Source organism: Alligator mississippiensis, chromosome 1, assembly GCF_030867095.1.
Source record: "Alligator mississippiensis isolate rAllMis1 chromosome 1, rAllMis1, whole genome shotgun sequence".
Classification (NCBI taxonomy): domain Eukaryota; kingdom Metazoa; phylum Chordata; order Crocodylia; family Alligatoridae; genus Alligator; species Alligator mississippiensis.
In genome coordinates this window covers 105,968,588-105,992,686 of record NC_081824.1, presented here as the reverse complement: position 1 = coordinate 105,992,686, position 24,099 = coordinate 105,968,588, and positions in this window count along the sequence as shown.

Sequence of the window (24,099 nt, the reverse complement as noted above, 5' to 3'; positions counted from 1 at the left end):
GACACATGCCACCCCTGCAACCAGTCCCGCATGGCCAATCCTGCTGACTGAGGGGGAGGGTCCCCCCATGGCCAATCTCACTGCCTGGGGGGACCCCCACAGCCAGTCCCTCAATGGCTGATCGCCACTTCCAGGAGTGGCTGTGGCCACTTCTGGGAGCAGCTGCAGCGATCGGTTGGTGCTTGCAGGGGGGCACTGGCACTCCTGCCTGTCTCCCCTGCCCATCACCTAAGTGGTGAGTGCGGCCAGTCAGAGGGTGCACCGGTGCTCTCAGGGGGTGCACGTGCACCCCGGTGCACCCCCTACTTATCACCACTACACAGTAGTGTGACCTTGCTGGGGTTATTTGGCCCCAGCAGTCTTTCCTGCCCAGAGCAGGGGGGCTGGACCCAATGGTCTCATGAGGGCCCCTCCAGCCCTAATCTTTGTGAATCTGTGAATCTCCAGGGCATACAACCTCCACTGATGTGGTCCATGTAGCGAGCAGGCCCTTACTGCTTTGAAGCTGGACAGCACAAGCCTACAGTATCTTTGTCACAGTATTTGTAAGAAAATAATAGTGTTTGTAAGCAACTCATGGCACTTAAGAAAAAAAAGCTTAAGCAATTTAATAAAGCATAGTATGGCCCTTGATTCATCAGTGTATTGTTATTATTTAGATTTATATCTCACTCTATCCAGAAAAGCTTAGAGTGAGCTACAATAACCTAGTATGTGGGTATGTGCTTAATTTTAATCAAGTGAGTGATTTCATTCAATTCAGCTACTAACATGCTTTAAATGTGTATACTTATATGTGTGTATGAGCCTGGACAAATAGCTAAAGTGTTGCATTAGTATATCTGTTATGAGATAAGCTTAAAAATTCAGAGTGAATGCTTTTATTCTCATCCTTTAAAAAACCACAAATCTTGTGTCCTATGACATACTAGATAGATAAGGATGATCAGCATCTGAGATTTTTATTGCCATTCACACACACACACACACACACACACACACACACATGTTCCATCTGTTCATCTGCTATGGGGAACCCATATCAATGCATGTAGTTGCTCTTTCATTTTGTGCATCATAAAAAATTGCTGTAACCCTTCTGGAAATGAACACTTCCGCCAGATGTGCAAGCTGTTCAAGTGAGAGGAATAAAGGAAGGATTATGGTGAAGGTGGGCAGAGTGCTTTTTGGCATCAGCTCAGTGACAAAACTGAACAATGGGCTTCTCAATGCCATGGCATTGTCCTGTATTTTGGAAATAGCAAAATCTGTATGTGAAGATTTTTGTTTGTATAGTAGAAATATGCAACCTGCTTTTTGCCTGTGGTAAAAGACTTCTAGGGACCTGGGATAGATATTTGGGCTAAGTACAGACAGTCAAAAAAACAGAGGCTGAATTGATTTAGTCTTTGCAGGCTAGTCTAAACTGTGCAGATTGAACCAATAAGCAAATGAACATACATTCATTTTTGATTCAGGAAATGCAGTCACATGCCTGCAGTGGCTCAAGTCAGATGCCAGGGGGGTGCTAGAGCTTGCCTGCCAGGCACTGCCAAAGGGGAAGGAAGACAGAAGCCCTCCAAGGCCTTTCCCCCACTCTCCCTGCTGGAGCAGAGGGGGTGTGGCTAGGCTCCAGCCTATGCTCTGCTGGGGGGGAGGGACAGGTGGGAAAAGTAGTGGCACTGAATTCATAAAAGCTTGAACAAGAATAATTATTTCTCTGCAAAACTATAAACTGAAGAACTATAAACACAGCATGAACTGTGTGTTCACTTCCTTTTCCTGCTGCCCTCAAGTTCTCTGGGATTTGCAGTCCAGAATCAGAGCATCAGGAATCTGCAGGGTTGTTTGTCACTACTTCCTACTTCCAAGTGCCTCTGGGATTTCTAGTCTACAGTCGTAGCCAGCACTAAGTAAACCGGCAGGGCAGGGCAGCTCTGTACCTGGGAGAAGGTGAATTTAACCCCTTTCCCTTCCCCCTCCCTGGCCCCAGCCCCCAGCTGGGGTTTGCCTGATGGGGAGGGAGGCAGGTCAGTGAGCCAGCCAGTGAGGCCAGTGAGCTAGCCCTTAGTGCTCTGGCTAGGGAGCAGAAGGGAAGACCAGCCCTGCTGTCTGGAGCAGACAGCACTGTCTAACCCAGCCCAGGGCTATAAAGCATGCTGGGATGCTGGGGGACTCTGATTAACTTGAATCAGGAAGGGGTCTGGTACAGAAGTTTCATAAATCAGTTTGACCTAAATCAGTTAAGTCTACACTTCATTTTACATTCAACCAGGTTTATCTTAAACCAGTTTTAGCCATATTGGAACTGGGTTATGTGCACTGAACTTGTGTTCTGTTACAGGTTTAAACCAGTTTCCGATCACTTAAACCAGTTTATGTGTAACTTCTGTCCCTAGCCTTAGAGCAAAGTCCAGAATAAACTCTTGCATGACTCCAGTTAAGCCTTGGCATGCTTAAATATTAGGCACCCTAATCCTAGAATGGTGATTCAGAGAAACAATGTTGTGTGCATGAGCTCTCTGTATAACTAATAGGGAGAGCTAAGTGTTATTGGTGGATAATTCAGAGGGCTAAGACACTGAATGGGAAGCTACCTGGAGCTTGCTAAGAAAATTCAGGCACAGGGTGTTTCAGTGTTACAGGCCTGATTCTGGGCTACACATCTGACAGCTAGATCTATTTGAGGTCAAAAGTACAGTGTCTTTTTTTTTGAGGGTAGGAACTTAACAATGATAGCAGAACAGTTTTCTGTAACTACAAAATGGTTAAAGCATGTGTGTGTTTTTTTAACAGATTTGTTCATTCCTAGGCCAGAATTTGAAATATTTTTCCCCGTTTTCCTTTAATATGATCTACCTTGTCATAACAGTTTAGTCACGTCTGTTCTAACATGAAGACTGATGTAGATAGAGAATACACCATATCATTAGTCAGTTGTTACAATGGGCAATTAATTTTTCTCTCAAAATGTTCCTTTTTCTGTATGAATTTATCTAATTTCAGCTTTCAATTATTGGGTTTCATTGTGTCTTCTTTCTTTCCCCCAATTAAAGGCCCTTCTGCTATGAGAAGTCTCTTCACCATGTAAGTAGTTGTAGACCATGATCATATCAATTCCTGACTTTCTCATAGATAGATTGAATAAATTGAGCCTCTTCAGTCTGTCAATTTGCAGGATGTTTTTCAGATATCTGCTCATTATTGTCAGTCTTTGCATAATCCCTTTCCCATTTTTGTAATGTTTTAAGGGGGTTCTGTTATATTGTTCCCCTGCTAGCACTGGAACCATCAGTGGCGATGCGTAGAGGGTGCACGGGGGTGCATGTGCACCTTCTGAGAGTGCAGGTGCACCTCCTGACAGGCCACACTCCCTACTTAGGAGATGGGCAGGGGGGAGCAGGTCTGAGCACCGGTACCCACCCTGTGAGTGCTGGCTGGGGTGTGGGAGTGCTGGGTGAAGTGCCGTGGCCACTTCGGGAGTGCCGCAACCGCTTCCCAGTCAGTTCGATCAGCCAAGGGAGACCCTCTCTCTCTCAGCCAGCGAGACTGGCCACGGGGAAACCCCCCTCCCCCTGCCCCGGTCAGTGAGATTGGGGCACGTGCCGCCCGTGACTAAGGTGGCACCAGTCGCCCATGGGAATCATTATGCCAGTAACAGTATCTCAAACATTATATACAGAGATAATGCTATCTCCCTGTTTCTACTTGAGATTTGTTTGCTTATGCAGATAAGAATTATTTTTACCACCTTAGCTACAGCATCACATTGGGAATGCATGTTTCATTTCTGTCTATCAAGGAACACCAAGGGTCAGATCCAGATTTTCTTAAAGGTTCTTATACCTTAGGCTTCAGCATGCCTATGAAATAGGCACCTTGACCCATGACTGTGAGACAAATTAACAGGGTTAAGCATCTGAGATCCCTGTACAGTCAGGCGACAATCCACAACTCCTTACTGCTGATCAGTAAGGCACCTAGAGTTAGCCAGTTGGTGAGGCTAGGCATGGGCGTGTGGACCTGACTTCTTGTTCATTGGAGCTTAGGTGCCTCCATCCACTCAGGATCTGGAGCACTCAGGATGAGGTGTCTAAAATACACTTGATATCACCGAATACTGTACAAAGCACAACATCACAGTCACAGTCATAATGGGGTCAAAGGACTTGTCTAGGTGGTGGACCTGGGTTGTAGGCCCTCCATAAACAAAACATATTCAACCCCATTTCTATTACTTCTCAGGAAAAAAAAGTCTTAGTCCCCAGACTATAAAAAAGTCTTAGGTGTATGGTAACACCCTCTACCCCTGCTGTTCACCTGCTGAATCACTATGAAGTCAAGAATAAAAGAGTCATGATGCAGAAGAAGCAGCAGCAAGTAGGAGTTTGACTCAAGAGCTTAGTGATTAGGGCCAGGGTAGGCAATGTTTTTTGGCCAGAGAGCTGAAAAAACCACAATGTCTACCTTGGAAGGTGCCGGAGTGCCGATATGCACTCAGAGCAGCTGTTTGCAGCTTCCCAACTGCAGCCAGCCCACAGAGCCCAGTCTGCTTGCAGCAGGGCTTGTTGCCTCCCAGCTACCTGCTGGGAGCAACCTGGGCTCCGTGGCTGGCAGCAGCTGCTTAGAGCCCAGGCTGGCCATGGCATGCCGAGCAAAATGACCTTGCGTGCCATGCTCGGCACGTGTGCTGGGGATTGCTGACCCCTGGGTTAGGACATTATTGTAGGACTAGAGAAACTCTGGGTTGAGATACCTAGCTATCTTCCTCCTATTTCACTATAGTTCCCCTTGCTTTAACTATGACAAGTTAAGGTGTTATGTTTTGTGGCGGTCAGGGCTGACTGTGTAGGTTGCGCACAGGTTGGACAATGGATTTGGATACATAGGATGCATAGGATGGTTTGGATACATATAGTCCTGCATCTGGTCCGGAGTTGGACTAGATTACTTCTGGGGGTTCTTTTCAGCCCTACATTTCTGTGTTTCAACCAATATCTAAAGTAAAATGCAAAACTGTGCTGTGAGCAGGGATCAGAACCTAGAACTCCATGGGGCAATATTGTGTTTTGTTGTACTTGTCAATTTGAGATAGCCAAGTTTGGAACATATAGACTGAATTTAAATAAAGTTTATGCCCCCATCAAGTTCCACTCTGGATTGCAATGAGGCTTCGGTGAGAGTTAAGATGCCTTGAGGTTGACTGAGGTATTTCTGTGCATGCTCTGAAGCTTAGAAATTTAAGAACATAACAAACTTTTCAGGCCAAAATGTAAGTAGCAAATGTGTCAAAGGGGTTTTACAACTGCTGAAGCAGGGTTATTGTGCTTTATTTTTTTGCAGTTTAGGAATGATACATTTGACAAGTGTAAAAGACTTCCAAATGACTAAGGACTAGACCTTGATTAGTAAACTAGGCACCTAATGGTACTTGGGCAAAATTTATGCTATTCATGACAGTCCATCTTTCTGAAACATGTTGCTTGCTTTTCCTCCTTTTTTTCTCTCTCCTCTCTCCTGCAGGTAATAATACTGATGGTATAGTCATGTTTTAACAAAATTATCTATACTGCATTGCACTGCCAAGACCAATATTCATGGGGAGAGACTATATTTTCCTTTTGGTGTCATGCTCTCTGTGTTTCTCTGTATGGCTTTTCTGGATGTGTTTTCTTTCTGTATTTTAATGAAGCCTAAAATGAATTTTATGTTTATGAATGAAGTCCTGGAAGCCAGAAGTGCTCTGTTTATCCCAGAACAAGTATAGCAAGGGCAGCAGGAGGGAAAGCTTCTCCATGCTGTGACTTTGAAGGACTACCTATAAGAGTGAATGGGCAGTTCGGTCTTCATCCTTTGCCATGCCTGACTTTCCTGCTGAGGCTAGCAGTAAAGCTGCCAGATACAGTGCTGTGAATATTTGTCCACTAGGAGCATAACTGAAATCTACTAACTCCTTTCACATAGGAACAAACAGACATTAGTAGACATTAATGACTTTCAATCACCCTTTTATGAGTCAGATTTGAATAGATGGCCACAAACTGAAAGGTTTCATATCCCATTAGTGGTCATTTAGGCGGTCCAATCCCGCAGGACATATTTTCACTTTGGAATGATTTCTATTAAAATATATATATTACAGAAAAAATAAAAACTAGACCAAGGTCTGCCCAGTCACAACTCAGAAAACCTCACTGATTTCCTATCCAAACCTGATACCATGCTATCCAAAACCTAAAACTCCCTAGTGAAAAGAGACAAAAGGAGGAAGATCATATATTTATCCACTGTCCTCAGATTCCCTTGTTTTTGTCTGCAATATCACAGAATATCAGACATCAACAATGATTCCCAAGTCTGCTTCGAGTTGAAACTACACTCTCAACTGCAAATTGTGAACCCACTTTAAAGTTTTTGTAATGAAACTTAGAATCTTTTCAATTGACACTATAATTAATATGCTGAATGAACTGCTGAAAATGTAAAACACAATGGGCTTTGAATTTGACTGAGCCTGTGGGAAGTGTTATTTTGCAAGGAAGAGTAGTCTTGTGGTTAAAGTGCTGGAATGGAACACTTTCATGCAATTTCTGATTTGCATGCAATACCTACTTCTATTACAGTGAAACTCTGGGTGTTGTTAGACATTATCTTTAGGCTATGCTACGTGCTGGGTAATGTTAAGTGGTGTTAATGTTAGAATGAACTTTAAGCAGTAGCTCATTAAGGCTTAATGCCATCTCTGACTGCCAGAAATATGATTTGTCATTAGAGGGATGGCAAGCAGGGGCATGACTAAGAGCCCTCACCTTCCTTGTTAATTGCAGGGGTTGGCAGGGGAGCGGGGCATCAGCTGTGAATCAGTGCCTAGCCTAGTGTCTAAAGGCACCCCCAAGCCATGAGACACCCCAAAATCTAGAACCTAGAGGCAATCCCAAGCCTATGAGATACCCCAGAACTCCAAGCCATGTGACTTTCCCCTACCCCCAGGCTTCCAGACTCACCACTAGCCACCTTTTCTTCTGACCCGGGGACATTGAGACTTACCAACAATGTGTACTGGGTTGTCTGTGTCCCTCAGTTAGATGAGGATGTTGTGGGAGTTGCCACTATCTTCTGTGTTGCCCTGGGTCTGAGTTTGGGTTTGAATCACTGGGGTCAGGTTTCGGGTCAGGGTCTGGCCAGGAAACAAGTCCACAGACGAGATATCTTCCTGATTCTGTGTATCAGCAGGCTGCTATTGGCAGACTACTTTGTCACTGTTGCTGTCTCCTTCATTGTTGTCATTGCACTGAACTAGGCCTGCAAGTATACAGTGACTTCTGCCTATTGCCCTTCATGTTTTCAGTAGTGGTGGCAATGGTTCTCTCCTCACCCCAGATTACGATGAGGTCTAGCACCTCACCATGACTCCAGTTTGATGCCTGCCTGATAGGGTCCAGGGGGGACACCCTTTGGCTCATTCTCTGCTCTGGTTGCCTCTGGTTGATGCAGGTAGGTAGGTAATAGCTGTCTGCTTCCACTGCTTGTACTGCTTGCTGGGGAGTGAGCTCATCCCCTGGAGGTGGAAAGGGGAGTTGACTTGGTGTCAGTACCACTCCCTGGACAGTAGAGTTCAGGAGGTGGAAAATTTGACCACAAAGAGCAGGACATGGCGGCAAGGGTGCATCTTGGGATGCTGGAGAACTGGAAATTGGTCCTTTTATCACTGCAGAATGGCCACACATTAGTGTAACATGAACTAGATAAAACAGCTCAAAGATACTCCTTACCCAAAGTGGCATAATTTTAAGATGTCCAAAATTCCTTTGCATTAGATTTCACACTATAATGTGTGGATACTCCAATATTAAGAACTCTTAATATAGGCTAAGCATAATGTGTAAGAATACCCTTAGTTAGTTTTTTGACCACTCAGTGTCTTATTTTTCAACATATATAATTAGAATAATAATAAATCAATTTTTCCCCATGGTTTCTCTCTTATATTTACATTTTAAAAATGACTGGGGTTGTTTCTTTAAAATGTGTGTTCTTACAGCCTAACTTAAGGTCCTTATCTTGGTAGGAGGTCTAAGGCTCTACTAAAATGCAAATAAACCCCCTCCTCCCCCCCCCCCCTTATTGTAATATTTTAAAGTAAGGTGGGCTAAACAGCCAGGCAACAAAAAATCCAAACCTATTATATCAGATTAAAATCTGAATTGGTCATAACCTGACATATTTAGTTATTGTAACATGATCTGTGTTTTTGAACTGACCTCAGATATTTACTCCTCACATTAACCCCACTCCCAAAGAAACATACTGTGTACAGTTAAAAACCCAGAGAATTAACAGCCTGCCAACCAAAAGATTTCAGGTTTGGGAGACCACTAGATGAAAGAAAAAGAGCACATTAAGCACTACATACCATTTTATATATGGCTTGGTGCTGGGGGAGTCTGGGTTCACACACTATTCACATAATATTTTCAGGAAAATAATTCACCCGATGCAACACACCCTGGCTAATCAAACAAACAGAGCATGATCCCTGAAAAATGATGCCAACTGCCTTTTTCCTCCCTTTGATGTCATACACTATAGAAGGCATCAACCACAGGTATGCAAACATAAGAATCCACTACCATTAATCATTCATAGGAGAATGGCTGCCCAAACAAGCTAGACAGAACTTGGATTTTCATTTGTTTAAAAAAAAGCTGACAGCAATTGCTGACCTACTATTTCTAAGTCATGGATGAACTAGTCATTGCTAAATCAAGAATGGCATAAAAATGACAGCTTTCAGACATAGATTTATTGTGATTAGTCTTTACAACAAAGGAATGTAAAAATGGAAGGATATTGGCTTTATTGCTCACAGAAGAATGCAAGGCTTCATGCTTCTCCTACTAGATGCCTTGCTTTAATCATTGTAAATAACTTATCCAAACATTTTTCATAATAGCAAACCAAATCTCAGTCTGTAATGGACACTGCCACAAACTTGTCTTACAGATGTTGTCCATTGCTGTGATCACTTTAAAATAAATTTGACTGAGTCCCTTTTAAACATAAAAATTAAAGTCTAGATTGTGTAAGCTATTTTTGGCACTTACTTTATCTTTGCGATTGTAGTCATTTGCAACGTAAGTGCCCACACAGCTACTGACTATGCTCAATTGCCTAATCTGTGTCTGGGAAGATACACAGATCCAACATGTGTGTAAGCCCTGAAGACATGCCCTGGTAAAAGCCAGGAGGAGAGTCCTCCTATGTTTTAAACTAGTAAGCAATCAAGCTACATTCTGGGCAGGCAGGTATTCAGCACTGTGTATACTGGGAAAGAATAAATCATAAAATTCCACTCAGGGAAAACACATGATTAGCAGGTGGGAGGACAAGGAAGACCCTCCAGTGCCTTTGACACATAGCTGAGTGGGTAGGTACTGACCCAGGGAACAAAAAAAAGTGGTTCTAAGGTTCACACTGAGAGGTTCAAACCTTCAGCTTTGACATCCCAGTACAGTGCTTTGGCTCCTCCTCCAAAACCTGAGCCATGCACTTACTATTCACCAGATAAATGAATGGAGAGGAGTGGAAAAGTTTCTGTCCTATTGGGAGCAATGGTCCAGGCTTGAATCCAGAGCTTGCTCCCTTCCACACGCTCAAATATAGAGCCTGCCATACATCCTCTAGGTTCCCTGCTTCCTTCTGCCAGAATGTATTTCCCTCTCTTGGATGCCCATGGGGTCAGCTTCAGAAAGCAGGCTGGAGAAAGGCCTAGCTAATATCTAATCATCTGTGGTTAAGGCACTATACCAGCAAGTCAAAGAAATATAGGTACCAACACTCCCTGGGTCAAAGGCAGTTTCTAGAACTGAGTCTCTTACTTTCTAGACAGGTGCCCTAAACACTCAAGTACTGGGCTAAAACTTTAGAAGGTCTTCCTTATTCTCCCATCCTCTAGTCATGGGGTCTTGCAAGGTAGAATTTCATGATTTACTCTGACCCAGCATACCTGCCTGGCCAGTGTACAGCTCATGGCACATGCTCAGTAGCCATGTGGATGCTTGCGTGTCCACTGTAGACATGGAGCAGGATCTTGCATAGCTGGGCAACTTATATTTGGGTACGTAAAGCGAAATAGGATTCTGTGCTGGATTTAGAATTTTTTCTAGAGTGGTGTAGCTACGTGCTGCTCCACTACTCCAGACTACCTCAAAAAGCACAGTCTAGCATACAGGTGTTAGTATTGTGGTTATATCATCCTACAGATTTGCCAATAACAAGATAAATCTTCTTCTTCTTCCTCCTCCTCCTCCCTGTCCTCCTGAGAGCCCATATTAGGAGTCTCACTTAAATGGATAAGATAAGAACATTCAAAATTAAGATGAAAAGTATAGGCATTCAATCTATGTTTCCCCATCCATTTTTTTCTCATGAAAGAGCAAGCTATAATCAACATTTTACATTTAACACGGCATTTACTTGGCTTTAAAAAGTGAAATTCTTAATGTCAATGTTTATTATACCTAATTTACATGTTGTACTTAGCTATCATACTGTATTACTAGAATGTATGTTTTCAGGAGAAAAAATTACACATCAAAATATTTTTCTAAATTATTATTTTAATAGATTGTCTAGGTGATATACATGCATGTCTCTGACAAGTTATTTTAAGACATAAATAAATGTGATAATATTGTGAAAATATTATGGGTAGCACAATAATGGGCCAAGGTTTGGAACTTTCCCTAAGCTGCCAAATGCTTTCTTTTCCCCCTAAATAGTACATTGAAGTCATTGACCTTACTGTCATTGTGGATTAGGGATTCACAAATATTTATAGTTTGTATGCACCTGAGCTTCTTATTGCACTCAAATATAGAGACACTCCATATAAACTGAATAAGAGTGAAAGTCCTAAATTGCCTTGTATTGCAAATCTCATTTTTACTTAGAGTAAATGTTGGCCAGTAGCGAAATTCTTATGTGAAAAACTATTTCCTACAAAATGATTCCCAGTATCAGAGAATATATGTTTGCAATATATTATCTTGCAGAAAACATTTCAATTAAGAGTTTCTGCATTATTTTACTATTATATTGATACTCATACACATATATTCATGACCGTATTCTCTTCTTCAAACAAGATGGATGCGGCTCAGGAAAGAGATATGGCCATTCTTGACTTTTTTTGAAGCCTGAATTATGGGACTTTCCATAGAAGTGTTCCATAGAAGTTGAGGTCTTGTCATCATACTAAGGACATGGAGCAAGCGGAACAACACTGTGATCATTCTTTGGAGACCTGTGATTGCATCCAGAACCCATTCCCTTCTTCAATATTTGTGGTTAATGGATACATGTAGCTCTGCTTGCTCCACAGTTCCCTTCTGATCCCTCTTCTTTCCCTTTTACTTATACTCTTTGCAGACCGCTTGCCCACATATCTCCTCTTTCTAGGGCCTTTCGTGAATGCATAGAGCAGAACAAGATTTCACTCTTAAAATCCAATGAATTACAATGATATGATATGATATGATATGATATGATATGATATGATACTCTTAAAATCCAATGATATGGGAGGCAATATTTTCTTATAGTGATATATTTTATTGGACCGACTATGTATTTGGGATAAAGTTAGACAACCTTTTCTTTTCCATGAGTGGGAGAAATCTTAAATCTTAAAGTAGAAAAGAGTAGAAATAATGTCAAGTGGTAAAACAATTGTGGCAACTTTCTATCAGAATACCCTGTTTTCTTTTGGGCTCTAACCCAGCTTCATGAACATAAATAATGTTAATACAGTATTAAGATCAACATGTCACTAAAATCTTACCAGTCAGAATGTAATACTGAAATATGTAAAATAATCAGTATTAAAAAATGATACAATCCAAGGTAAAAAGGTGTAAAAAAAAATTGCCTACTTGTTATTGTGAAAATAAGTTACAGTTTACAAAAGCTCACCCATCCCTCAGGGCTATTAATGATTAAAGGAACAAGAAAGCTTTGTTACAAGTAGGTAGTTGTGCAACTAAAAAGTGAAGGAGAGGCTGGTAATTATGATCTCAGCCGAACAGAGAAGACATAAATATGCTTGATCATATAAAGTGTTCCCTGGATCCAATCCAGCAAAGACTGTAAGGGTGTACTTAACTGCAGGTATATGATTGTCTAGGAATAGTGCATTGTCTAAAAACAGTCCATTTTCTGGACAAATATCATATATTATCTACTTAGAGTTCTATACGGTGCTCCTGTGCTACTCGAGTACCTCTCAAATTTGTGATAGTGATGTTGTAGCCATGGTGGTCTAGAAATGATGTGGGAGGCAATATTTTCTTATAGTGCTATCTTTTATTGGACCCACTATGTATTTGGGATAAAGTTAGACAACTTTTGAATGCAAGGCTTTCTTTGTTAGGTCTCTGGTCACAGGTAGACAGATCTATGGTGTTCCTGGCTTCCTGTGATGAGAGACCCAATGAAGAATGTTTTGTATTTAAAAGCTTGTTTGAATTCATTCCAACTACATACTTGGCCCAATAAAAGATATAACTCTAACAAATCCTTGCCTCTTCCAAATTTATTACATAAAAGCATAAAAAATGTTTCTTCCCTCTCTTCTTTCAAGTGAGCAGGGGCTGTACATTGCTTATTTACTTATTTTGTTGCTCTTTTTTTGTATGCCTGCATTATTGTAGGACAGACCAGTTAGAAAATACTTTTGTATTTTGCTCTGAAGATGCTGAGGTTCCTCATCCTCTTCCTCTCTTCAGGGATTGAGTTCCAGGGTCATGGATCAACCGCTAAAGGGGATCTCCTGTCTGTGCTCACATCCTCTTCTTAAGGTTGACATCGCCCTATTGTTCCAATAGGATGTCAATGCTGCAGGAGATCATACAATGTGATGTGACATGCTCCCCCCAGAAAATTTCAGCCATGCCTACACAGAACATTGCAGGAAAATGATGAAGACTTGAATTTGACAAAACTGTCAATAGGACATCAGCAAAGAGAACAGAATACTGAGTACTTTCTGAAGCTCATATTGCTGGGCTGACAGGGTGCTGTGGTCTGGACCAATTATGGATTAATTTAGGTCAAGAATAACATATCTAGGGATGTGGAAGACAGGAGCAGTTGACATATGTGAAAAAATATTGAATAGCAGCCATCTCCACAATGTGGAAAGCAGCTGAATCCTGATTATATGATGCAGTCAAAATGAATGCAACTCCAAGACTATTCAAATGCTTCTAATAGAGCTGTTTAAAAATGTTCCAATTCCTACATTTTTATGGACAGAGATGAACATTGTTCATGAACATTTTCACAAAAATGTTTCCTATTCTCCAACCAATTTTAGCATCCATCCCAGTGTAAAGAGTCTGCTTCTTTCTGGGTTCTGTACCCTGTTTCACTTTTGATGGAATGCTTCATAGTTTCTCAGTCAGTTCAAATGCTGATTCTCCTGACAATTCACCATTCAGGAATGGAGGTGCTTGAAATTACAAGAAATAATGGCCACTAGCTAGCAGAGAGCAGATTTAGATTGGACATTAGGAAGAACTTCTTCACAGTTCGAGTGGCCAAGGTCTGGAACGGGCTCCCAAGGGAGGTGGTGCTCTCCCCTACCCTGGGGGTCTTCAAGAGGAGGTTAGATAAGCATCTAGCTGGGGTCATCTAGACCCAGCACTCTTTCCTGCCTATGCAGGGGGTTGGACTCGATGATCTATTGAGGTCCCTTCCGACCCTAGCATCTATGAATCTATGAATCTATGAAAAATGTCAACTCTGCTCTACAGGTATGTCAGCTTCTGTAAACCTTGGCATCAAGTGCATTAAAGAGCTCTTACAAAATCATTGGTACTCAGGCATTATTTTGTCTATTCTAAAACATTTGAATCATGAAGTCATTTCACTCAAGCTATAGAGAGAAAGGTGTTTGCAATTACTTTGTCAGTGCCTCACAGAAATTTGTTTTCATCTGGGTTCTCTGAGCCTGTTGCATTTCCCTTTCCTTTCAAGCACATTTCCTATGGCTCAACACTTGATGATTTCAAAGGTTTATTTTGAAAAAAAATTAACTACAGAAGCAATTCTGGTGTCTTCTTAGTATTACAGACTATTCAGAACCACTAATGAGTCCGTAAGTGAAAAGAGAAATTACTGCTTTCATTCATCAGGATAAGTTTTGTTGGGCTTTTCCACCTTTTTCTCTTTTTCTTTTACTGACTCAAACACTTTTGCTGATACAGCAGCTCATTGATCAAACTTTTAGAGTGTACAGAAAATGACATATGTTCTTGTAGCTTTCTATCAGAGTTTATTAGACTCTCACTTATAAAAACTGTGTGACTGAGCTAATAAAGGGGGCTGAGAGATAATCACAGACTGTACTTTCCAAAACAGTGAAGGAAACAGAAATGTGTTGTTTAAGAACCACATGTGCACGACAGCAGAGCTTACTGTGCGTGGGAAGAACAGGTTCACTTTTTCAACCTGCCCGCCTCTCCCTCTTCAAGTCTCTGAGAATTTGTAGGGCCCAAAATGGTCCTTGCTATGAACAACTGGTGCCTCCCAAGATTGGGGGGGCACCATTTGTAGTTGGTGGGGAGCAGGGACTGCTTGCACACACCAGCGGCGGGGGTGGCGAGCAGGGACTGTAAGGCAGGGGTGTCAAATGTCTGACCTGTGGACTGGCTGCAGTCCACAGAGTCATGTTATCTAGTGTGTGGGGCTCTCAGAAAGGCCTGGAATTTGGGGATGGGGCAAGTGGGGATGGGGTCCACTGATGAAATGAAAGTACAGAGCTCCACTGGAAATGCATATGGATGGCAGGAGACAAATGATGGCTGTGTTAACCTTCACACTGCCACCACTCGGGCCAGATCCAGCCTACGGGGAGGGGTAAATTTGACATCCCTGGTTAAAAACAATTCTGCTGTGCACTTTACCGCTATTCCTGTTTTTAACTTTCCTATATTTTCAAAATCAATCTGGCATGTTGGTTATACCTTGGGACAGGGTCCAATAATGAGATGCAGTCTAGATATGTATCTGTTATAAATAGGGAACCAAAATAGTTTGTTAGATTTAACCTCTTTTCAACCTTTTTTGGAACAGTGAACCTTTTGGAAGAAATATATGGAACTCGTTAATAAAGGTTATCCAAGAACACATAAATCCTGCTTCCTTTAACCACACACAGAGGCAAATAGTTTGTTAAACAGCTATTGTCATTTAGGAATGAATTATAATTTAAAATGTATTATGTCATTTTTTTTTCATGTTGTGCCATTTGGTCTCTGATCAGTCGGGAGACTCAGTGTTCAGTATGGAATCAATTAACCTTGAAGACTGGCCATACTTCTAACCTCAAGTTTTAATCATAACCATGAGACTGCATCATTAGATCTTTATAATAATATATGACTTTGACTGTGTGTCCCCGCAGGGGAGTTAGTGGGAGTAAAAGTCCCCCATTTTCATTCATATTCAGGGTACCTGGACACTGGGTCCTAGCATGAAGCGGTGATTGGGTTGGGTCAGGATGCAGACTGGCAGAGAATTAGCGGGTAATGATTTGGGCCCAGCCAACTAACAAAACCAGCCAGAAGATCTCTGATGTTAGTCGGGGTGCAGGGTGTTTTAATTCATTGTTAGTGGAACCCCACCAGAGCAAGAAGAAAGCAGGCAAAAAACTAGTCCAGTTTTTGTTCCTGAGAAATCATATCTCCTGGTACTATATTCATGGGTAATTTAAGCATAATTCCCTCACTTGGGGCTGTGCTTATAGACACAGAGTAGCTCTGTCCGTCAAAGAAATTGTCATTAATAATTAAGGTCCTGCATTGCTGTTTTATTTAAGCAGCTTCTGATATTGTTTCCTTTATTTGTTCCCTTAAAATCCTGGGAACTTCCTAGTATGGCTATATTATTTGTACCTTTGGCAAACAGCAAGGACACTAAGAGTAAAATAATTTGTGCTTTCTTCCCCTCCCTCCCCACCCACCCCCAATAATTCAAAATAATAGAAAGGCATTTATTTCAAGCTACAGGAGACCTTGTGAAATATTTAAATACTGTAAAGCAGAAATCTCCAAATTTTACAGTCATCCCCTGTATTAAAATATAATCAACCAAAAATCTGACCAAAACAATTTCTATTCCCCTCACTCTCCATCCTACATCTATGGAAAAGAAGGTGAGTTTGGCAGTTCTGTAAAGGTCAGTAGATGTAGGTTATTTCAAGCCTAGTGTGGCAGAATCCATAATATAGGGTGTGCTTTCAACAGATCCTTCCTCATTTGAGACAGCTCCAAGCCTCTGTACCTGAGCTGACCACAATTACAACGATATCATACAGGGACAGAGGATCATTGAACAGTTCTGAGATCGCATGGAGTTTTGTATGTCAGAATCAATACCTTAAACTTTACTCCTGATCCCCAAAGCCTGGTGCCATGTACACAGAGCAGGAAGTACCACTTAACAGATTTTATACATTCTGCACTACCTTTATTTTCTGAATAAGTGTCGGATGTAGCTCAGTTTAATTTACTGTGCCTCATGGTCTTGTAAAGGATTTTTACATGAGTAGCTAGATAAGTGGCATTTCTTGCATTATATTTTTGTAGGTTCACAAAGGAATTTTTAAATATAAATTAGATAAAATATTATTTTTAAAACGTTGCAGAATCATATAATCAACAGTTAAAATATGCCATATGTCTCACAGATCACCCCCCACATCCTCAAAAGAGACTTTATGCTCCAGTAAGGTTCTGCTTTAACTGTGATCTCATCAACAACTTGCATACTGGGGCATACTTTGGAGATATTCTATATGGAAACATATACTTTGGGACTTTTTGGATACTAAAAATCAAAATGGAGAAATTGGAATTAAAACCACTTCTGTCCTGGATATCCCTTTTATTTTGCAGTGTTGGGCATTTAGCAACATAATCCTACCACTAGAACAAAAGGTTTCATACATCTGCAGATCACTTTTAATAAGCGTCTTGCTTGTTCTAATTCACATATTTATTGTTTTCTTTGGGATCTATGAGACCCTGGCCTCACACTGGTCTAAATTCTACAAGGTTGTCAGAGGGCACATCTACACAAGACACTTTACTGTGGAGTAGACTAACTGACTACGTGGTAAAGTGGTACCATCTACATGTGCAGGTGCTTACTGCGCAGTAAATTAGTCTACTGTGTGGTTAATTTGCTATCTGCAAATGCAGGTAGCAAATTCACTGCACCAAAGTTGCTGTGCAGTAGTGCATGTGTAGATGCCAACCGGAAGCTAATATGCTCCTGGTCAGCCCCGCTTCCAACCAGGGGGCCACCCTCAGGCTAGCCCCAAGGTCACAGGGCTTGGAGCTTCTCCAGGCCTGGGGCTGATGCAGCTCTTTGCCTGCCCTAGCTTGGCCTGTAAAACTCTGCAGTGACCCCAGAGCCTATGATACCTGCTGCCTGCCTCTGGCAACCAGGTCCTGCAGCAGTGGCTTCGGGCCAGCCGCAACAGCCTGTCTGGACCCCAGTGCTGGCCTGTGGCCCAGCTGCACTTCCTACTTGCTTGTCTTGTGCAATGTCCCTGCATTTTGTACTGAGGGAACATGCCTAGGCCCAGCAGACCCAGATTTTCCCAGAGGGCTCTCAAGTGAGTCATGTTGGCATCATCTCTGATGCCACACACTAAATCACAGGGGCCTAACTGGTCCCAGGACAAGACAACAGACCTTCTTGTACTGTGGGGTGAGGCTGAGGTCCAGAGCCTGTTCATCCTGTTCAACCACATCTTCACACACCGGGATCCTGGACAGAGCCACGCTGTGTATTGCAGTATGGGAGGCTTGCCAGAGCCTATGCCATGGGCTGGCAGCAGTGACAAGCCATCAGTGGAGGAGGGCCCTTTGGGGCACCAACAGCATGTCCCACTGCAGTCCAGCAACACTGTCCAGCAGCTCAGACAATTCAGGCCAGTGCCTGCCCCACCAGCTCTGGTTGTGCAGCTCCACCTGGGAGACCAGCTCAGGGATGGCACCACTCGTCCTGGTGAGTTTCAGCTCTTCCTCAGAGGGGGACCCTGCCTGGCCAGCCAGGCACCGCAACCCTGAGGGATGGAGGAATGGGGTCTGTTGTTTGGGGTGGGGGGGGCAATGGGTTCTGTGTTTGTGGAAGGGAATAAAGTGTTTTCCAGAAAACTGTTCACAGTGAATGTGTTGCTGGGGGTGCACAGTGGGGCTGGGGTCTGTGGCTGGCTGTCCAGGTAGCCTACACCTCTCACACCCAGTGCCCTGGCCCCCACTTCTGGGTGTGTGGCTCTCCCAGGGCCTCAGTGGTAGGAGCCCATCCCTGTCGGTGCCATCACAGCTAGTACTGTCAGTGCCAGGCATCCTCCACCTGCTGTGCCTCCTCCTCCTCCAAAGGCTCACGGAAGAGTTCCCCCTGGCTCTCACTGATGTTGTTTAGCATGCAGGCTGCATTGATGACCTGGAGGATGTTGGCCTCTGTGACCTTGAGGTAGGCTGTGCCAGCATGCTGCATACTGCTTCAGGCCAGAAACGCAGGTGGCCAAGAAACACTGTGTGGGGCTGCCTTTTAACCAGGGCTTCTGGCCCCAGGCAGCTGTGGCTGGAACCTCCAGCTCCCCCTGGATGCTCTAGTGGGGGGTGGGAGGGGCAGCACAAGTCCGGGGACGGTCTGGAGGAGGTTAGTGGTATAAGGAGCAAATCTGCTCCCAAATGGTGGCATGTGTAGATGCTTCCCCAGCACAGGTTTATTGCACAGTAAATTACTGTGCAGTAAACCCATATAGCATTAATTGCACATGCAGATGCACCCAATATCCTCAATTCTCATTGAAACAAATGCTAGTTAAAGGTATTCAGCATCTATTTGTCAAGAACCATAAAATGCTTGGTGCATGAAGCCCATAGTTTTGGTGTCTGTGGGTAGGAAGAGAGCAATGTGTCCTTTCTTTCACATTGACCTTAATTTGGAAACAAAGTGACATCCATGAAAATCAAGTGACTAACTTAAAATAAGTGGGACTAATCATAATTTTAAAAGAGTGAGAGTCACTCAGAAACAAGAACATGAAAAATCAGTTATTGGATAACTGTTCCATTCTTGATATAATATAAAAAAAATGATGGTCTTTTGTGTTTCATTGATTCATGTTACATATCAAATTAGAGATCATCAAGAGTTTTTTTTCAGAAAGGTTTGGCATCTGTGAATAAAGCTAAATATAGCTAGAACACACACACCACATATAGTACACACACACACACACACACGTATATATATATATATATATATATATGGAAAAATCACATCACCATTTCATTTGGATTGATTTAACAGATTAAAAAATAAACCTTTCATGTTTTTGTAACCCAAGTAATCTCTATGTAACTAATTTTTGGATTTTCCTTGTTTAATAAAGATTTCCTTTTTTCTGGTTTGATTGTTTTATGATGCTGTGATCATTGGTTGTATTGATTCTCATTGCTTTCATATGAAAACAGATTTTGTTTGTGTCTGTTCTGGATGAAAAAAAAAATGTCTTTCTTTCCCCAGAAAAAGGAAATTAAGTAGAGGCAATGAGTAAAAGGAGTGGATGTGCACGATGTATCCCTTTGATGAAGCCTGGTTCATGTTAACATCAATATCAGTGGTAATGAAAACCAACAGATGGACCCAGAAACACATAAGACAATAGTTTATGCTCTTGTTCTGTTCATCCAAGTTATTATATGAGGTGTGATCTATATAGGACACAGAGGGAAGTCAGATGTCATCTGGTTCAAATATGAAAAAGACCAAACTGGCTGCTTAAAAAACACAGTATAAAGAGTTCCACCTGACACCCAGAACCTGTGCTCAGATGTTCGCATCATCTGAGCACACATCTTTCAGAGGTGATTAAACTGGAGGAATAATAAGGGATTCTTCTACTTGACAAGCACTTTCTGGATGATATATGTTGCTGTTGTTCAAATAGTCTGACTTTAAAGGTATATGCTTCATCCAGTCTCTTTGAGGATTATTTTTATTTCATCTCCTTTTTAGCATTCTGGCTACAGCGCTGCCTGTGCGTTTGCACTTAGGCAGTCTCCTCCATAGACATCAACAGCAGTAGATAGTGCTCTAGAGCAGAGCCGTCCAATTTCTTAGCAACTGGGATCTTCACCCCTCACAGGCTACACCCTGCAGGGGCCATAAGTCTCTCAGGTGCATGCCAGGCACGTATATGGGCAGGCACTCTCCCATCCAGCTGCACAGCACATGATCAGGTGGATGTTTACCTTCCCTGAAGGTCATTGCAGGCTCCCCCGGGGGCTGGGTCAGGGAAAAGTGCATCCAAAACCTCAGCAAGAGGCTCTGGAGGAGGTGGAAGAGGGATTGCAACCTGGCACACTCAAGGTAGGCGTGCACCAGGATCTCTCTTTGTTGGCAAAAAGGGAAGGTGTTGGGGGTGTTCATAAAGTGCACCAGATACAGGTCCATGGAGACAGCTCTATGGAAGACGTACCAGCTGAAGTCCCTGGTGGCTCATGGGATCAGGGTAGAATACAGACTTGTCCACTGGGGACTCTCACCTCCGCTCTCACCTAGGGTGTCCCACCACTTGTTGTCAGGGCAGGACATGAGGACAGAATGATGTAGCTCATGGGAGATAGAAGAGAGGGTAGGATGTCACCTTAGAGATTAACTCATTCAGAGAGGCAGGAGACAGCTAATGTCAGAAATTTTATCTTACAAAAAGACTGAGAGATTCCCAGGGAGGAAAATGACCAACAACATCACAACAATAAGAATATCAGTACCACCTATACCTTTCTTATGCCTTTCCAACCAAGTTAGCACCTAGGTGCCACCATGACTTGCCCTCTGCCTGACTACAGACTAACATGGCTAACTACCTCTCTCTACCTTGTTTTTCATCAGTAGCGCTCAACAATTTTATGAAGAAGGTAGCATTATCTCCACTTTAAAAACAGGGGAATGGAGGCACAGAAAGGTGAAGTGACTTGTCCCCAGAGTCACCGAGCAGCCCATTTGCAGATTTGGGGGTTCAACCAAGGTTTCTGAGTTCCAGTCCAGTGTTCTACCCACTGGACAACACTGTCTATGAAAAAAATCCATTTTGACAACATATTGAGAACAGTAATCACGTATAATATAGCTGATCTTCAGACACTTTCCACTCATGTCATGTAGTATTCTCCCTGAAAATTCCTGCCTAACTTTCCTTTTGTCATGGGATGATATAACCCCACTCATTAAATGCGCAGGAGACACAGAAGACGTTAATTCAACAGTAGGAAGAATGGACCTATGCTGTCAATGAAACTATCCTCAAATCATCAAAGAAGAGGTAATCATCAAAGAAGAAGTGTGGAGGTTGTGGAGTTTATTTACAAGAGAGACTAAGTAAGAAATGTCAGGACTGGGGAGCCGGTGGGAAGCTAAGCCACATGTTTGACTGAAGTCTTGTAGAGAGAGGAGATTTACGGCCTACTTTGATAAACAAGTTACTCTCCATTTGTACCTGGAGGGGATGAGATTCTGCTAGCGCCTGAAGCCACTAAACCCCTGATACAGAGAGGATCACTAAGATGTGTGAGAGATGCCTGGTGGGAGCTGGGGGGATTAGATCATATATTAAGTTCTGAAGCAAGTGCCCTGGTTTATTATCTTTAAAAGCAAGAAAGAAAGGATGCTGTGGGATCATGCCCTAATCCCAGGTCCTCTTCATTATATACCTTCCTGGGGATTTGTTTTTAAATAAACCTGCTGGATACCTGACTCTGCCAAGTGATCTGGTAATTTTTAAGATGGAGAGCTGCCCAAGAGCAGACTCTCCTCAAACAAACGCTTTTCCCTTTGCTAAATATCTGTTGCATGAGTAAGACAGTACCTTTGTCTATTTAGTTCTTGAAAATAGCCAGGACTTTTCCTAGGTGCTTGGTTATTTCCTCCCCCCATTCAGACTGTGCTCAACACAAATATATAATACAAGTATATAGTTCCCAGCAAATAACTAGCAGGCACACCAAGAAAAAAAATCTACTTTTTAGTTTTGAAAGCCTTTCTTCTCCAAATATTTTGTAATATCAGAATGAAATGGATTATAAGATGCCCTCCAGAGCGATGCTGTCAGGTCCAAATGGGATGAGGTGACTGATGAAACACACATGTGGTGTTTCTTTTGTGGTGAAAATGATCAAAATACAGGGTCCTGTGTGAGTGCTTTTTCTATACAGTTGTGTACATAGTCCTACTGGGTAGTTTCACTGAGCACAACATTATTAGGTCCAGTGTCAGTCAAAAAAGCAATCAAAGCTTTAAGGCACACAAGATATGGGACAGAAAATATTAATGCAAATATATGATTACATAAATCTCAAGTACAGCCTCCTCAATACACTGTGCTCAGTTCAGTTGTTCTGTCTCCCAAGTTATAGCAAAAATGGAGGAGATTTAAAAACAGGCACTGAAAATTATTAGAGCACAGAAAACCCTTTCATATGGAGAGAAGTTAAAGCTGTTTAATTTACAGAGGAGATTAATAAGAGGACACCATGTTGAGTTAGAAAATAATGACTGGAATTAAGGAAAGTGAATTACTTATGCCTATTTACTCTCTCATAAGAATATGAGGAATTTCACTGACATTATAATATAGCAGATTTGAAACTTTCTGTACCATGAACTATTTTCTTTTTGGAACTTAATGCCACAAGATATGCTGAGGGGTAGAGCTTGCAGCATTTGGAAAAGTGCTAGAAGTTAATATTGACAACTGACATGTGATAGGGTAGGTATCCAAGGAACGCTCCAGGGCATCTGATATGGGGTTCACTGCTGGGAGTTAAGAAGAGCTTGTTCTAAGTGCAGGATAGCATACAATTGCCCACTGTGGGGTTCTTGAATTTTTGTTTGAAGCATCTAATAGTAGCCATTGCTGGAGACACAATACTAGACTAGTTGCACCACTGGTCTGTTCTGGACTGGAAATTCAGGTGTCATACCATCATGGTAACACATTCCAGCCCCAACAAAAATTAGAGTTATCTTAGCTATATATTCTTCAAAGTGGGATGAGCAAAGAAAGGAGGAGAGGTTGGGCTGAGGATGATGGAGCTTCCCCTATGTGCATGGACTGTCTATTCTTCCCTGCGCAGCAAAAGCTCAGGAGCCCATGGCTGACTGTTGTCATTTTAGGGTCCCTGCAGTAGATACAGCAGCTCTACTGACAAAATCCTTTCCCCACATTTCCTATGCAACCTTACTGCAGACTGTCAAGCTGCTCTGATTTGGGTATTGCGGGGTGGTGGTGGGTGGTTATAATGATCTCAGCTGAAGATAAATTGATGTAATGACAAAAGATCAACAGTAATTATGTATAATGTTTCACCATATCACTGTTAGCTCAAAACATCCTCATAACAAAAGAAAGAGTAGGGAGGATGCGTGTGTGTGTGCGCATGTGTGCATGTGTGTGTATGGCATTCTAAAGTTTTACTAGAGTTGGCCAGGAGGACCCACAATGAGGAGGTTAAACAAAATCCTAACAAGTGCCTCAAGTACGTTTATATAAGCAAATATTGACAGCAGCAACTACCTGTCTCAGCAAAATTCCCGATCTGCCCCAGACACACCCAAGGACTCAGCTGTGCCCTAGAGAACTTCCTGTTTACAGCTACATATCCCCCATAAAGCAGAGCACACTGTGCTTCCCACATCTCCAGAGCCATACATGGATCTTGAACATCCTGTGCTTTTCCGTCATCATAACACTTTTGTTCTGAGAACGGCTGGGAGAATTCTCTCACAGGATTGTTAACAATTGGTCATCACCTTTTTGATGTGTCAGACATTAAAGTACTCCAGGCATTCAGGCTCATTACTCAAGAAGGAAATGGTATTGACAAAACATTCCCCCTTGGTTCCATCTGTAAATGTGCTGTTAGCTGTTTGTCTTCTCCACTGATAGTCTCTAAAGTTAAAATTTCCATAGGGAGAATACCTGCTTGTATTAATTTGAGGGCTGATTTTAGAATA